This window comes from Canis lupus, chromosome 2 (assembly GCF_003254725.2).
Source record: "Canis lupus dingo isolate Sandy chromosome 2, ASM325472v2, whole genome shotgun sequence".
Taxonomy (NCBI): Eukaryota; Metazoa; Chordata; class Mammalia; order Carnivora; family Canidae; genus Canis; species Canis lupus.
In genome coordinates, this window is record NC_064244.1 from 21,659,790 (window position 1) to 21,676,574 (window position 16,785).

Consider the following 16,785-nt stretch of genomic DNA (forward strand, 5'->3'; position numbering starts at 1 on the left):
GCATCCTCCTGTCTTCCCAGGGCACCTTCATCCAGGTGCTCATGCTCTTAATGGTGCCCCTTCCATCATCCTCAGGGTTCCACTCCACCATTTGTCTTCTCTCTGCTCATATCTTCAGTCTTTCCAAACACATTAATTGCTTCCCCTCTTTTTATGATTGTCCCGAAACTACCCAATCCTAAAAATGACCCTCCTTCCCACTCCCCTACCCATCCTACCTCTTGCCTTCTCTTCACACTGATCTGATTGAAAGAGTAGTTTACACCTGTTTTCTCCATTTCCTACCCACCCACTCCTTCCTTAACCTCCTGTAACCTAGTTTCCCCCTCAACCCCAAGGTCTCCAATGACCTTTTAGTTGCTGTCTGAAAGCCTTCACTCAGCTCATCCTTCCCAACCTCTCCATCTCCCTAACCTCCTACACAGTCAACTGCCATTGTCCATGGTACAACGACCGCAAACACCATCTCCCTGACGCTCCTTCCTCCCCTCTCTGTCCCGTCACCCCAGACATCCCACACACCAATGACAACTTAGTCTTTCCAAGGTACAACTGTGTTAGGCAAGATTAATTTAATTCCTTTCTACGGTGACCCCAGGAAATTAGAAAAAAAGTGTTGAGCATACCGGGTCAAGTCTTTAGCAAGACATGAAATAGTCTCTCATCCTTGGAGAGGAGGTTGAGAAGCGCGGGCTAAAACATCTCATGGGAGCTTTTCAGCAGAAGACCTTTCACAGATGCAGAGAAAGCAGGTCCAGAGTGGTGGCTCACTGGCTTCACCCCCCAGAACTGCAGTAAAGCGGCCACCGCACTGCCACTGTCATTAGTTTCTGTGGATCTGAACACACCAAGTGCTAAGGAATGTCCTGCACACCTACCAAACTTGTTGCCTCTCCTCTCCTGTGCCTTCTCAATGTGCCTCTAGTGCAGCGGGGGCCATGGTAAGGCATGGGTGGGGGGGCTTCCTTCTGGTTTATCATGTACTCAGCCCCAAACCGCACCTGGGAGAAGACACCCATCTGCAAGGACCCACGAAGGTCTCCAGTGCCCAGGACCTCCCTTGTCGGCTCTTGTTCTCCTAACTCAATCTTTCCTGTGCAGCACCTCATCCTCTGAGTGCTGCAAAGCCCCCCTCCAACCCCTCTTCTTCTGCTGGAGTGCAGTCACTAGGCATAAGGTCTCGTAGGACAGGATTCCTGTGCTTCGTCTGAATATCTTGTGGGAAGGGCCTGGTTTCCAGGGAGAAGGGCACCCACCACTCAGGGTCCATCATACCCTCTCCTACCTCCAGTCCAATGGCATTCCTAGTGTCTCACTGTCATGTGGCCACAAATGCAGTCACCGCAGCCCCCCTTCCCGCTCCACTACAACTTCCTGGCCTGTTACAGATCTTAACTTGACTCACCTGCCACATTCTGTTTCTACTAACCAACCCCCCGGTTCCCCTTCTCCAGAGCAACACATTTCTCCCACTCGGTCCTATCCAACGAGATAATTAAGGATTTTCAGTGTAGGTAACACTCATCTATCTTGGCAAAGGGTACCCATTAAGATGTAAATGAGCAAGGAGAAATCTATGACTTATTTGAAAGTTATAAACGTCTGACCTCTGTTCATCATTGGTGGGAATGCATGTGGGGACAGGGAGTTTTAACCCCTCTTGATCACTTTGAACTTACGAACAAACGGATCATGGGCAGCTTGTTTGTAAGTAGAGGCGTGTCGGTAGGATTAAGTGGATCAGTAACAGGTTGAACAACTTTACTTAGAGATATGGGCTGGTAGTCCCACGTCAATCTAAAACAGGGTCTTGGGCAGCCGGGGTGGCTCAGCGGTTTAGCACTGCCTTCGGCCCATGGCGTGATGCTGGAAACCCGGGATCCAGTCCCGCGTCGGGCTCCCCGCATGGAGCCTGCTTCTCCCTCTGCTGTGTCTTTGCCTCTCTCTCTGATAAATAAATAAAATTTAAAATAAAACAGGGTCTTTAGTGTTTGATTAGTCTCCACTTCTACCCTGTTCGAGCCTCTCCAATTGTGAAGGGATGAGAAAATCAGGGTTAAAGATTGTGTTTAAGAATCGGGGTTTTGGTGACACTGGGTGGCTCAGTGGTTGAGCATCTACCTTAGACTCAGGTTGTGATCCTGGGATCCCAGGATGGAGTCCCACATCGGTTTCCTTGTGGGGAACCTGCTTCTCCCTCTGCCTGTGTGTCTACCCCTCCCTCTATGTCTCTTATGAATAAATAAATAAAATCTTAAAAAAAAAAAAGATTGCTTTGGCTATTCAGGATCTTAAAAAAAAAAGAAGAAGAAGAATCAGGGCTCTGGGGCACCTGATTGGCTGAGTCAGTTAAGCATCTGCCTTTGGCTCAGGTGGGGATCCCAGGGTCTTGGGCTCCCTGCTCAGTGGGGAGTCATTTGTCCCTCCTCCTCGGCCCCTCCCCCCACTCGTGTTCTCTCTCATTCTCACTTTCTCAAAGAAATAAATAAAATCTTTAAAACACACACACACACACACACACACACACACACACACACACACAGTGGGAGATACAGACCTCAGTAAAATCAGGCAACCCAGAGGAACCTGCTGATACCCAGCAATCCACCGAAAGAGACTCGGTGATCATTTTGACCATTTCATGACCTTTCACGATCATCCCAAACAATAAGAGGAAACTTAATCATCATAAAGCAACCTGAGTTTTTGTGCAGGGCCCAAGAGCCAGTAGAGAGTGCAAAAGGTTGCAGCTTAGCAGGAGTGTGTGTGGGAATGGCGTAGGAGTTGAAATCAGTATTATATTCCGGTTAATGACGCTGCTCACCGCAGAGTCTGCTCAGGTTTCTCTTTCCCTCTCCCTCTCCCTCGTCCCTCCCCACTATGAATAAATAAATCTTAAAAAAAAAAAAAAAGAGGTACACTGATGGATTTTTTTTTTAAGATTTTATTAATTGGGATGCCTGGGGCTGCTCAGAGGTTGAGCGCCTGCCTTCGGCTCAGGTCGTCATCCCAGGGTCCTGGGATCGAGTCCCACATCGGGCTCCCTGCATGGAGCCTGCTTCTCCCTCTGCCTGTGTCTCTGCTTCTCTCTGTGTGTCTCTCAGGAATAAATAAAGAAAATATTTTTTAAAAAACTTTTTTAAATTAAAAAACGATTTTATTTATGAGAGCAAGAGAGAGAGAGCGACTCAGGCAGGAGAAGCAGGCTCCCACAGGGAGCCTGATGCAGGACTTGATCCCAGGACCCGGGGACCATACCCTGAGCTGCAGGTAGACACTCAACCACTGAGCCACCCAGGTGCCCCTCGACTGCACTTCTCACATCTCCTTTCTGGAACCAGCAGCAGCCTGCTGCCCCAGCCTGCTCCTAGGACTCTGGCCACACCGCCGTGTGGAAGTAACACGGGCGACAGCCTGCAAGCTCCCACTTCACTGTTGCCTGCACAACCATCCTGTCACGTGGGCTATGCCCCTGTGCTGTTGATAAACACACAGCAGTGTAAGGAAATTGAATAATATCCCCAAGGTCCCAACACCACTGAGTGTGGAGCCAGGATTCAAATTCCAGCCCTTCTGACTTGGCCCGGACGCCCTTCCTGCAGACACTACAGAGCATCTTCTTATTTTGCACTGAAACTAACAGAAGTCTTATGTTTTCTTTAAAGCACTGCCCTTATTCAAATTTCTTTTTTAAAAAAATCACTCCATTAAGGGATCCCTGGGTGGCTCAGCGATTTAACGCCTGCCTTCGGCACAGGGCATGATCCTGGGGACTGGGGATCGAGTCTGGTGTTGGGCTCCCTGCATGGAGCCTGCTTCTCCCTTTGCCTGTGTCTCTGCCTCTCTCTCTCTGTCTCTCATGAATAAATAAATAAAATCTTTTTTTAAAAACTCCATTAAAAAATTCACATTTGGACACCCTGAGACAGGAATGCAAACCCTCTTGCACACAGATGAGACATGTCGCCTTTACAAAACTTCCTCATCAAAACTCCTCTTTCTCTGATTCACATTGTGAACCACCACTGCCATATAAAACTAAGGATGGAGGGGAGCCTGGGGGCTCAGTTGGTTGAATGTCCAACTCTTGGTTTTGGCTCAGGTCATGATCTCAGAGTTGTTAGATCGAGCCCCATGTCGGCTTGGAGCTCAGCCAGGAGTCTGCTTGAGGGTCTCTTTCTCTCTCTCTCTTCCCCTCTCACTATGCCCCTCCCCTCACCCAGGAGCATACTCTCTCTCTCTTAAATGAATAAATAAATCTTAAAAAAACACACACACACACAAATCTAAGGATGGAAAAACATTCATTAATTGCTTCAGGATGCATTTGCCATCATACTCCCAAGAGTCTTCTTTTCTCCTCTTCTGTTCCCAGACTTTCTCCCCATTTCTGTTTCTAAAGGTTTTCTTTTAAACGCTGCCAAGACTTTGAGGGGATCCATTCACTTTTGTTCGTTCCCTCCAACAGCTTCCCTGGCACAGTCTTCCATCTTTGGACTCTGAAGAAGCCCACAGAGTGATGGCAGATTGGGAAGTACTGCTCCTTCCCTTAGACCACAGCATCCTCAAATTTTCCTAAAGGATGATACGTTTATGTCCTTCCCTAGCTCTTCTCTGCCATGACCTTACATGGAGAACATACATTCACCTTTAATTACTCAAAAAAATTAGTGGGCACTGTGGTGGCTCAATCAGTTAAGTGTCTGCCTTTGGCTCAGGTCATGATCTCGGGGTCCTGGGATCGAGTCCTGTGTCCGGCTCCCTGCTCAGCGGGCAGTCTGCTTCTCCCTCTCCCTCTGCAGCCCCACTGCTCACTCTCTCTCTCCCAAATAACTAAATATTTTTTTACAAATTAGTAAACAATTCAAGGGGTGCAAAGGGTGAACCTGCCTGCCCTGGTCACTCAGTCTCCTACACACAGGCTACCACTGTCACCGGTTTCTTGCAGCTCAGGGACTGTGGATATCATTTGCCAATTCAAACAAGAAAGGTCTGTGTGAGTGGTTTACTTTACCCTGTCGTTTTAAGCTACTTACAAGAAAATCCAAACATTCAGCTCAGCACACTTGAATTGCTATTCAACCTTCCACCTCCACCGAAATGACATGTCCTTCTGGAAGCCTTTCCTGTTCTATCTAGCCTGTATCGGGTGATCCCCTTTCATGCCCAGGACACCAGGTACTTACCCTATCGTCTATCCTGTGTATCAGAGCGGAAGTAGCCTGTGTGTCTGCTTCTTACTGGGGACAGAGGCCAGCAGAGTACCTGGCACACAGACTGCCTTCAGGAAATATGTGCTGAAACAAAGTATTATCTGAATATCTACGTATATTCTGAATGATGCACTAATCCTGGGAATGGAAAGGTAAATAAAGCATAATATCGATCCTAAACTTCCTGGCATCTTCATATAATTTACAAAAAAAAAAAAAAGAGAGAGAGAGAGAAGAAGAAGAAGAAGAAGAAGAAGAAGAAGAAGAAGAAGAAGAAGAAGAAGAAGAAGGAGATCCACTTCTATTCGTCCAACTCTGAATGTAGGTTCACTTGGCAACACAAACAGCATTTCTCATTTGCATAATCTGTCCCTCCTCTTAGTGTTACAAAATGTCCCAGAGTCTCCCTTTATTGTAAAAATGTGGCCTCCGATTCCCGTTAACCTGCATTGGCCTAAGTGGCAAAGGCTGAAGGTTTTACCTCGTGTTGTTCGCAGATAAGGTCTTGAGAGACTCAGAAGCAGCAGCATGGATGGACGCTCCGAGGGTCCAGGCAGAAAAGTGGGAGAGAAGCTCAGCGAGGTGCCACCCGGGTTGTCCACCAGCCACCAGGCCTCGGGCAGACTGGAAAAGAGCACTGAGCCTCTCCTATGTGACAGGGACAGACAGAGACCAACGGGGACCACAGCTCTCCACGCCGTCACCCCGGGGGTTTGCAGAAGCATTCACTGAGCTACGGAATGCAAGTGTCCCTATACTATGTGACACGTGAGAGGGCTCAGTCCTGCTGGGAGGAGTAGTCATTCCTGTGCTGTGATGCCACTTTTGATACTCATCATTTTAAAAGGATTTTAAAACTTAAAGCTCTCTTGACCATGAAATCTTGCTTACGTAAAATGGAGTGCATGCTGTGCAATGGCCTTGAGCCCAAATCACCTTATCCCAACAGAATGTTTCTCATGCCCAAAATGACAAGGTTGGGCTAGAAGGTCTACAGACTCCCAAGAGACAAAGCAAGCACATGTGATGGCTGACCTTGGTTGGATTCTTATCAAAAAAAAAAAAAAAAAGGAAAAACAACTGAAACTATTCTTGGCATTGCTGATATGATGGCTCATTAGCTACTATGGAATTATTACCAGTTTTCTTAGGGGATGGTGGTTTGGTGGGCATGGAGGGGAATGTCCTTACTCTGCGGAAAAACATACCGAAGCATCATGATGTCTGCACATGTTTCAGAGAAAGAATATCTGAGTGTATGTGAAAGAGAGATTGAGGGAAAGAGAGTATATAGACTGTTTTTTTTGTTTTTTTTTTAAAAAACCACCCAGGGGCACCTGGGTGGCTCACTCGGTTAAGCATCTGCCTTCAGCTCAGGTCATGATCCTGGGGTCTGTGGAGGCCAAGAAAAATTAAGGCCATTCCACCTCAAGTTTAGCATTAGCACAAGTACAGCCATCTTCGGCCCCTGTGAATAAGAGCTGAACTTTACAGGAAAAACTGCAGAATGTCCTTGGCAGGGAATCCCATATCAGAAAGACAACAGAGCCCACCCCCGTGGTAGAAAGTCCCATATTAGAATGAGAACAGAGCTCAATGCCCTTGAAAGCCCCATATCAGAATGTAAACAGAACTTGAGAAATTCCTCCACCCCTTCTGAAAATCCCCTAGACCAGCCTATAAAAAACCCAGCTGTAACCCACTTCGGGGTCCAAGTCCCTGCTCCGCTGTGTCGGGTATACTTGGACCCAGGCTCGAGCTTGCTAATAAACCCTCGTGTGCTTGCATCGGTGTCGGCTCCTTGGTGGTTTCTCAGATTCGCAATCTTGGGCACAACAGGTCCTGGGATGGAGCCTGCCGCCCGCCCACATCCGGCTCCCTGCTCAGTGGGGAGCCTGCTTCTTCCTCTCCCTGTGCCCCTCTCCCTCTTCCGCCCTGCTCTCTTGCTTGCTCTCTCTCCCTCTTGGATAAATAAATATATATTTTAAAAATTATCTCTGAATTCCCTTTTGGCTATCATTTCAAATTTCTAAGAATGCCTCAAAACCTTATGACCAAATATTGAAAATTATTATTTTTTTAAATCAACAGTAAGTCTAGCTGAACAAAAAACACATTCTTCATCTTCCTTCTTACCTTTCAAGCTCTAATCTCGGCCTTTAAAGTCTAAATATTGGGGCAGCCAGGGTGGCTCAGCCTTTGGCCCAGGGCACCATCCCAGAGTCCCCGGATCGAGTCCCACATCGGGCTCCCTGCACGGAGCCTGCTTCTCCCTCTGCCTGTGTCTCTGCCTCTCTCTCTGTGTCTCTCATGAATAAATAAATAAAATCTTTAAAAAAATAAAATAAAGTCTAAATATTGTGTCCCGTCTGCTTCATCTTAAGAAAGCCTTGAAACTTGAGCATACTAAAAATTGTATCTTTACAAAATTCTTTTCATCCGTTTTTATTTATCCTAATTTTTATCTGCATTGTGACTCTCTGCCCTTCCCTCCACGGGCCTTCCTGCTTCAGGCTTTGATTAGGACCTGCCTGGCCTTCTGCTTTAGATTTTATTCTTGAACTTGTGTGTTTGTCTCCATTTGATCTTTCACATTCAACATTTACACAAATTTCCCTTTTTCTTCCTCGCCGTCAATATTTTCCTGCTGATTTGTGTCTCCTGTTCTGGGCAGTAATTCGGCTCTCTGATTTGCCCTGCCCACACCCCACTTACTACCTCTCCATCTTTTTCACTATCTCCTAGTCGTCTAGACTCCGTGGGGGGGGGAGGGGGTCCTGCAGGGTGGGGGCTGCCAGGAGCGCAGAGCTACCTCTGCGGCTTCCTTTGTTCCATGCGGCTCTGAGCGCCTTCTCTCATCAGCCACGGTTTTATGTAAAACGGAAGTGTGTGTGTGCGTGTGTGTACACACACTTCTGTGCACGTGCACTTGCATATACATACCGTGTGCACATGCATGCACGTACACATAGAGCACTGACACACTTGGAACACACACGGGAAGGCCATGGCAGAGAGAATTTGCTCTCCCAGAGTAGGAAAATGGAGCCTGCCTGGAAATCGTCCTCCACCGTCCTCTCCAACCTCGTCGTCTTTTTTTTTTTTTTTTTTTTTTTTTTTTTTAAGGAACTAATTTGGTTGAGGAAGCGCTTTGGGAGAAGCAAGGCCGGCCCACCTCCACCCGCGGACCCGAGGTTGCCTCGCTCCCAGCACCCTGCAGCCCGGACCCGCTGTGAGCCAGCCCATCGCCCCCCCCGCCCCGCCCATCTCCCCTCTCTGCCCCGCCCCTGCCTTGCCCATCATCCCTCTTCCCCGCCCCCGCCCCGCCCATCTCCCCCTCTGCCCCGCCCCGCCCACCTCCCCTGTGCCCCGCCCCGCCCACCTCCCCTCCCCCACCCGCCCCTCCAATCTCCCCTCTCTGCTCCGCCCCTGCCTTGCCCATCATCCCTCTTCCCCGCCCCGCCCATCTCCCCCTCTGCCCCGCCCCTCCTCACCCGCCCCGCCCATTTCCCCTGTGTCCCGCCCCGCCCACCTCCCCTCACCCACCCGCCCCTCCAATCTCCCCTCTGCCCCGCCCCCACCCGCTCGCCCCGCCCATCTCCCCCTCTCCCGCCCACCTCCCCTCACCCACCCGCCCTTCGAATCTCCCCTCTGCCCCGCCCCCTCCCGCTCGCCCCGCCCATCAACCTCTCTGTCCCGCCCACCTCCCCTCCCCCACCCGCCCCTCCAATCACCCCTCTGCCCCGCCCCCTCCCGCTCGCCCCGCCCACCTCCCCCCCTCCCGCCCCGCCCCGCCCCCTCGCCCCGGCCACGCCCAGGGCTTCCTGTCGTCCCACCTTCTCTCGGGTTCACAGAACCGTTGAGCGATAATCCTCTTCTATTTTCCTGAACTTCTGAACTCCTCCGGAGTCTGACCTCCGGGCTTTGGCCGCCGGCCTTGGATTCCTTTATCTGCCCTTGGCCTGGCCGCGACTTCTGCGCGCGGCGCGTGAGAACAGCCAGTTTGCCCCGATTCTCGCCGCTGACCACAAGGACGCGCCACGCTGCATTTTTCTTTTTTCCCTCCCCCTTTTGCTCCTTCCTTTCCAGCTGACCAAACTTTTCCTATTCGTGTGTGTGTGTGTGTGTGTGTGTGTTATTCCTGAACCAGTGCTCTTTTTTTTTTTTCCTTTCTGCACTGTGTCCTCCGTGGTGTGAGCCACCTCGGGAGGTGGGGAGGCCGGGGAGGTGGGGGAACACGACCCCTACGGGCTGACCCCGGAGCAAACGGGCCCATCTCCGAGATGGTCAGAGGTGGTCAGAGGTGGTCAGAGGTGGTCAGAGGTGGCATCTCAGCATCTCAGCATCTCAGCACCGGGCCGGGGCCGCGGACCTCCCGCAGCCTGCACGGCCGGCCTGGTCAGCTTCAGGCTCTGCAGCGACGGGTAACCTCGCTCTGCTCTGCCCTGGGAAGGATGGTCCCAGCATCTCCCTGCTGGCATCGCAGTGGCCTCGGAGCCACACTAAAATAGCAACCTTTGGTAACCATGTTATTTCTCATTTAATCTTTTTTTTTTTTTTTTAAGATTTTATTTATTAGTTCATGACAGAGAGAGGCAGAGACACAGGCAGAGGGAAAAGCAGGCTCCATGCAGGGAGCCCGATGCGGGACTCAATCCTGGCTCTCCAGGATCACACCCTGGGCCAAAGACGGCACTAAACCGCTGGGCCACCAGGGCTACCCTTATTTCTCATTTAAGACGTAAAACACAATTTGTTTCTTGTCCTGCCTGCTACTGCGCAATTGAGATATTAAATCAGAGGCCCCCACTAAGATCCCTAAATATCTCTTTAAGCTTTTCTTATTTGGGGCACCTGGGTGCCTCCGTGGTTGAGCGCCTGCCTTCGGCCCAGGGCGTGGTCCTGGAGTCCCGGGATTGAGTCCCACATGGGGCTCCCTGCATGGAGCCTGCTTCTCCACCTTCCTGTGTCTCTGCCTCTCTCTCTCTGTGTGTCTCTCATGAATAAATAAATAAAATCTTTTAAAATAAACAAAGTTTTCTTATTCGAGTTGAGTTGACACACAGTGTTGCATTCGTTTCAGGTGAACAAGGCAGTGATTCATCTTCTCTATACGATGCCCAGATATTTTTTAAGATGTGTCATGTACTGTCCTTCTCCCGAGGCTTAATAACACACTTACTCTGGGAAACTAAAATTTCACCCACATGTCTTTGGGGATTACAGTCAAGAGACTTTGTCATCTACATTCACTAAACAAAATTCCTGCCTTGGAATATTTTTCTGATGAGATACATCCTTTCTGAAGGACCAGATAGTCCACTCTTTTCAAATCAGTCAATAGTTTGCATTAAGATTCTTTTACATTGGTGAGCTTCCTTGCGTCTTACGGAAAATGAAAGAAACTAACAAAGTTACCACTTTGTGCTTCTGATGATTTTCAGGAAACTTCTCAGCAAACACGTTTTCGGTTCTTCTTCCAAGCCCCACCTCACCATCTGCCTGTTTCTACTCCCTTTTGCAATCTGAGTCTGTGACTAAAACTCCTTAGAAAAAAGCTGTTCCCTGCTAATTCCTGTTAACATGTCCTCAGCCAATGAGTCAACAGGTATTTACTAAACAACTCTAGTGGACAGCCATCAGAAAAATAGCTTTGGCAAATTCTTACAATACCGAGGCATTGAATCAAGCTGTGAGGAGGCACAGTGGCAAAATGCAGAGCACCCCTCAGGGTTGTCCATCCATGTTGTAAGGTACATGGTATAAGGGAGGAAAAACTTCTTCTACACTCTGAAGTTCGTTCATGAGGGCCTGCAAATTAAACCACCAAAAGACATATTAACAGGAGAAAAGGCACACAATATTTATTAATATTCTTTCATGGGAATTCACAGAAAGAAGCAAAACTCAAAGAGGTGGTTAGACTTGGAGGCGTATATACCATTTTAACAAAGGAAAGGGGGTTTGGGCTTCAAAGGATGATAAATTATAGGGAAGTGACTAGGATATATATGGGGGAACAGATGGAAGATAAGTGTTACTTTAGTAACATCTGATTATACAGACTCATCTCAGTGCTGACTCTCTGTCTCCAGTGGTAAGTTGCTCTCCTCTTCCTGGTACAAGAGGAAATTTATGCTCTGCTTTTAGGCAGATAAGGGGAGGCCAGAGAACCCTTCCTGCATCTGTTGATCCACAATTGCCATCAGTCCAAAATAGTCCTTATTCCAAAGTAGCATATTTTGGAGTGGGATATCCTGATTCTTCAATGGCATCACCAGTATGTGCAACCAATGCTGACATTTTTCTGTTGGCACCTTATAGTGGGAAGTGTTGTTCTTTTTTTTAAGATTTTATTTATTCATTCATGATAGACACACAGAGAGAGAGAGAGAGAGAGAGAGAGAGAGAGAGGCAGAGACACAGGCAGAGGGAGAAGCAGGCCCCATGCCGGGAGCCCGATGCGGGACTCGATCCCAGGACTCTAGGACCGTGCCCTGGGCCAAAGGCAGGCACTAAACCACTGAGCCACCCAGGGATCCCCTGTTTTTTTTTTTTAATTGAAGTATAATTAACATGTAATATTAAATTAGTTTCAAGTGTACAATAGAGTGGTTCAACAATTATATACATTATAGAATGCTCACCACAATAGTGTATCATGCCATCACAACAGCTAGTATCAAAAAGAAAAGAAATAACAAGTGTTGGAGAGGATGTTGGGAAAAGGAAACCACCGTACACTCTTGGTGGGAATGTAAATAGGGGTGACCACCAGGATCAACAATGTGAAGTTTCCTCAAAAAACTAAAGATAGCTCAGGTGCTGGTCTGGCTCACTCGGTAGTGTGTAGGACTCTCAATCTTGGGGTTGGGAGTTCAAGCCCCACAATAGGGGTAGAGTTTACTAAATAAATAAATAAATAAATAAACGGAGCATAAGGGAAAAAAAAAGAAACAAAACAAAACCTTGAAGATACCTGGGTGGCTCAGTGGTTGAGCATCTGCCTTTGGCTCAGGTCGTGATCCTGGGGTATCTGGGATCGAGTCCCACATCGGGCTCCCCAAAGGGAGTCTGTTTCTCCCTCTGCCTATATCTCTGCCTCTCTGTGTGTGTGTCTCACATGTGTCACATGAGAGACACATTTTATTTATTTATTTATTTTTAAATAAATAAAATCTTAAAAAAAAAAAAAAAAGAAAACCCTAAAGATAGAAGTACCATCCTACCCAGTAATTTTACTACTGGGTGCCCACCTCAAGAAAATGAAAACACTAATTCAGAAAGATATAGGTTCTCTTTGGTTTACTGCAGCTTTATTTACAATACCCAAGATATGAAATCAAACCAAGTTTTCATCGATAGATGAATGGATAAAGATGCGACATATATATACATATATCTAAATATATAATGGAGTATCACTCAGCCACTAAAAAGAATAAAATCTTGTCATTTGCGACAACCTGGACAGACTTACGGGGTATTATGCTAGGTGAAATAAGCCAGATTAGGAAAGACAAATAGTCTTTGATTTCACTTATAAGGGAGAAGTGCTTTTTGATTATTAGTCATATTTTTCAGTTGAGTAAACCATGGCTTTGAGAGTTCATCCCTTTGTTTCTCTGACCTGACCTCCAAAGGACTCCATTCGACTACCTTGTGTAGTTCTACATCTCCACTTTCTTCCCTTCGCACTTCATTCACGTAGCTGCCACTGCTTTAAAAAAATCTACTCTGCTCCTTCCCTTCCTACTGAGGGTCCCTTGGTTTCTCCCATTACCCCTGAGAAAGAGTAAAAGAAACCGAAGAAGAGGGCACCTGGGTGGCTCAGTTGGTGAAGCGTCTGCCTTGGCCTCAGGCCATGATCCTAGGGTCCTGGGATGGAACCCCGAGTTGGGCTCCCTGCTCAGCAGGGAGTCTGTTTATCCCTCTCTCTGCTCACTGTTCATGCTCACTCTCTCTGTCTCTCATTTTTTTCATGAGAGACACACAGAGAGAGGCAGACATACAGGCAGAGGGAGAAACAGACTCCCTGTGGGGAGCCCAATGCAGGACTTGATCCCAGGACCCCAGGATCACAACCTGAACCCAAGGCAGACACTCAACCATTGAGCCACCCAGCCACCCCAAATAAATAAATTAAATCTTAAAAAGAAAAGAAATGAAAGAAGAGACCCAAAGGTAGCTCAACTCTTGCCCCCGGCGTCCAGAACCTGTAACCTTGGCTCTCCAGATGCCCATGTCTGGGGGTTCAATCACAAGCTAGCTTTTGTGACTACTTCCTGTGTGAGGTCTCAAGGGTCCCTCTGAATCTAAACCCCCGTCCTCACTGCCTGGGGGGGCGCTCCTGATGACGGTTCAGCTGACTTGTCACATACACTGGAGGTTTTCCCCAAATGTCTCTAGATGCAGAAATCTGAGCACTTCTGGGCAGAAGTAAACTAAGGACCCATGGAATCACATATTTTTGGAGTTGGAAAGGCCCCAGAGCAGAGCATTTTTCCCCACTGTGACGCCGGCCGTGGGGGGGTTCTACTGGTGAGGGCAGCAGGGAGGTTGGCCCTTCACGACAGTGGTCCATGGCATGCCGCAGACAGGAATCAAATCCATTCAGAGGCTTTAATCATATTTGTCTATTCTCTTCTGCCAATAATCCCTGATAGTGCCCAGATGTCATGATGTTATTTGAGTGGAACTAAACTGGACCGGCTTCCATTATCTGATTAATTAGAGTCGGCTTCGACTACAGTGACTAATAGGTCCAATCCTGTTAGTGCAACATTCTGCCCAACGGGCTGTGGTTACATAACATGGCGAAGGGCTGGTAGAGACGGTTGGTCTCTCTGTTTCTGGAAAAGTAAGTAATGAATTTTAATTTTGCTTAAAAATATATATGTATTAGCAGGGCAACTCAACAGAGTTGAGTTCAGCCATGAAAAGGAATGAAGAACATCCCACCACATGGATGACCCTCAAAACATTATGCCAAGTGAAAAGAAGTCAGATACAAAAGGTCCCATACTGTATGACTCCACTTATAGGAAACGCTCAGAATAGGGGACTCCACAGAGAGGGTCAGCAGATGGATGGTTCCCAGGGGCTGGGAGGAGGGGGGAATGGGGAGTGACTGCTTATTTAAGTGGTAGAATTTCTTTTGAGGGTGATAAAAATGTTTTGGAATTAGACAGAGGTAGTGTATGCACAGCACTGAGAATGTCCTGAATGCTACTGAATTGTTTACTTTAAAATGGTTAGCTGGGGCAGCCCGGTGGCTCAGTGGTTTAGCGCCCCCAGGGCGTGATCCTGGAGACCCGGGATCGAGTCCCACGGCGGGCTCCCTGCATGGAGCCTGCTTCTCCCTCTGCCTGTGTCTGTGCCCCTCTCTCTGTGTCTCTCATGAGTAAATAAATAAAATCTTTAAAAATAAAATAAAATGGTTAGCTGTATGTTACATGAATTTTACTTGGATTAAAACACACAGAGAGAGGGGTCCCTGGCTGGTTCAGTCGGTGGAGCATGCAACTCTGGATCTTGGTCTTGAATGTGAGCCCCACATTGGGTGTAGAGATTACTTAAAAATAAAATATTAAAAAAGAGAGAGACACACACACACAGGCCCAGAGAGAAGGAGCAAGAGCCAATCTCCAGGTTGCATGGATCACATTTGGCCAGCAATCCACATGCCCAAAGTTAGAGGTCTACACCCATACCTGTACACCTTATTGATGAGGGGGATGAGCAGCAGAGAGTGTATATCTGTCAGGGTCATACAGTTGAGCTTAGAACCCTGGCTTCCCCATGTCAGGGCTTTCCCTTTCCACTACTTTTACCAAGAGAATAACTATTTCAGGGGATCCCTAGGTGGCTCAGCGGTTTAGAGCCTACCTTCGGCCCAGGGCACGATCCTGGGGTCCCACGTCGGGCTCCCTGCATGGAGCCTGCTTCTCCCTCTGCCTGTGTCTCTGCCTCTCTCTAGGTCTCTTGTGAATAAATGAATGGAGTCTTTAAAAAAAAGAGAGAGAGAGAATAATTGTTTCAGTCCTTGAGATCATGGCTTCAGTAACCACTTACTGAGCGCCTACTACATGCCAGACACTGCAACTCAGTTCACTTGAGATCACAGGTAGCTTAACCAGCCCTTGTCTCCCCGGCGTAGAGTTATCTCGTTGGTCCCCTGCTAACAACCAGTTCTAATTTTGATCTGTAATTTTGTGTTAGTTCTCTAATAGGTCCAAGTGGCTTAGAATTTGAAAGTGTTGCTGTATCATTTAAAAGTGTTTTATGTGTGTGTGTTTTTAAAATAATCAGAAGACTACTGAGAGTAAATACATATTTGGGGCACCTGAGTGGCCCAATCAGATAGATACGCATCTGCCTTGGGCTCAGGTCATGATCTCAGGGTCCTGGAATTGAGCCCCACATCGGCTTCCTCAGCCTCTCCATCTACCCTTCCCCCCACCCCACTCATGCTCTTTCTCTCTCTCTCAAATAAATAAATAAATAAAATCTTTTAAAAAAATACTTATGGGGACTCCTGGGTGGCACAGGGGTTGAGGGTCTGTCTTTGGCTCAGGGCGTGATCTTGGAATCCCGGGATCGAGTCCCACTTGGGGCTCCCTGCATGGAGCCTGCTTCTCTCTCTGCTTGTGTCTCTGTCTCTCTCTGTGTCTCTCAAGAATAAATAAATAAAATATTTTAAAAATAAATACATACATACATATGTACATACAGTGCAGTATATAAATTTTTTCTCCCTTACAATTTTCTTAATATCACTTTCTGTTCTCTAGCTTGCTTTATTGTAAGAATATAGCATATAACACATATAGGATACAAAATACATATTGATCAACTGTGTATGATATTGGTAAGGCTTCCGATGAACCGTAGACTGTTAGTAGTTAAGTTTTGAGGGAGTCATGGGACGTCTGGGTGACTCAGTGGTTGAGCGTCTGCTTTTGGCCCAAGGTGTGACCCTGGGGTCCTGGGACTTGGTTCCCCCACAGGGAGCCTGCTTCTCCCTCTGCCTATGTTTCTGCCTTTCTCTGTATGTCTCTCATGATAAATAAACAAAATCTAAAAAAAAAAAAAAAAAAAAAAAAAAGCTAAGATCTAAAAGGTAAGTACACTGAAAGAGGTGACGTAGCTTAAAAATAATCCTAAACATAAGCAACCAAGTAAAATAGATAATTCAGGCTTCCTCAAAATTTAAAACTCCTGTGCTTCAAAGGAGCCATCGGGGAAGCAAAAAGAAAATTCACGGGATGGGAAAAAGTATTTGCAAATCTTGTACCTGATATGGGTCTAATATTCAGAATACACAAATCACTCTGAACACCGAGAAGGCAAATAACCCAGCTGAGAACTGAGCAAAGGGGTTTGAAGAGATGTTTCTCCCAAGAAGATAGGCAATGCAATAAACACATAAAAAGACATTCAACATCATCAGTTACTATGGAAATGCAAATAACAACCCGGAGAGCCCACTGCCTGCTCCTGAGGACACCAGCAGCCCAAAGATGATAACCAGTGTGGGTGGGGAGTGAGGATGCAGAGAATGGAGCCTGCT

The 16,785-nt window shown here is 47.4% G+C and overlaps 1 long non-coding RNA gene across 2 annotated transcripts; it reads right to left on the reverse strand.

Annotated features, from left to right (window-relative positions):
• Positions 1-1,746: 1,746 nt before the first annotated feature.
• On the reverse strand, positions 1,747-9,487 carry LOC118354106 (uncharacterized). 2 transcript variants are annotated; one of them, XR_007405698.1, is made up of 3 exons: positions 9,050-9,487; positions 5,695-5,861; positions 1,747-1,947 (listed from the first exon to the last, which is right to left on the reverse strand). It is a non-coding gene; the product is annotated as an uncharacterized LOC118354106 (long non-coding RNA). The 2 variants fall into 2 exon arrangements; XR_004814076.2 differs by lacking the exon at positions 9,050-9,487 and having other exon boundaries at positions 5,695-8,425.
• Positions 9,488-16,785: the final 7,298 nt, after the last annotated feature.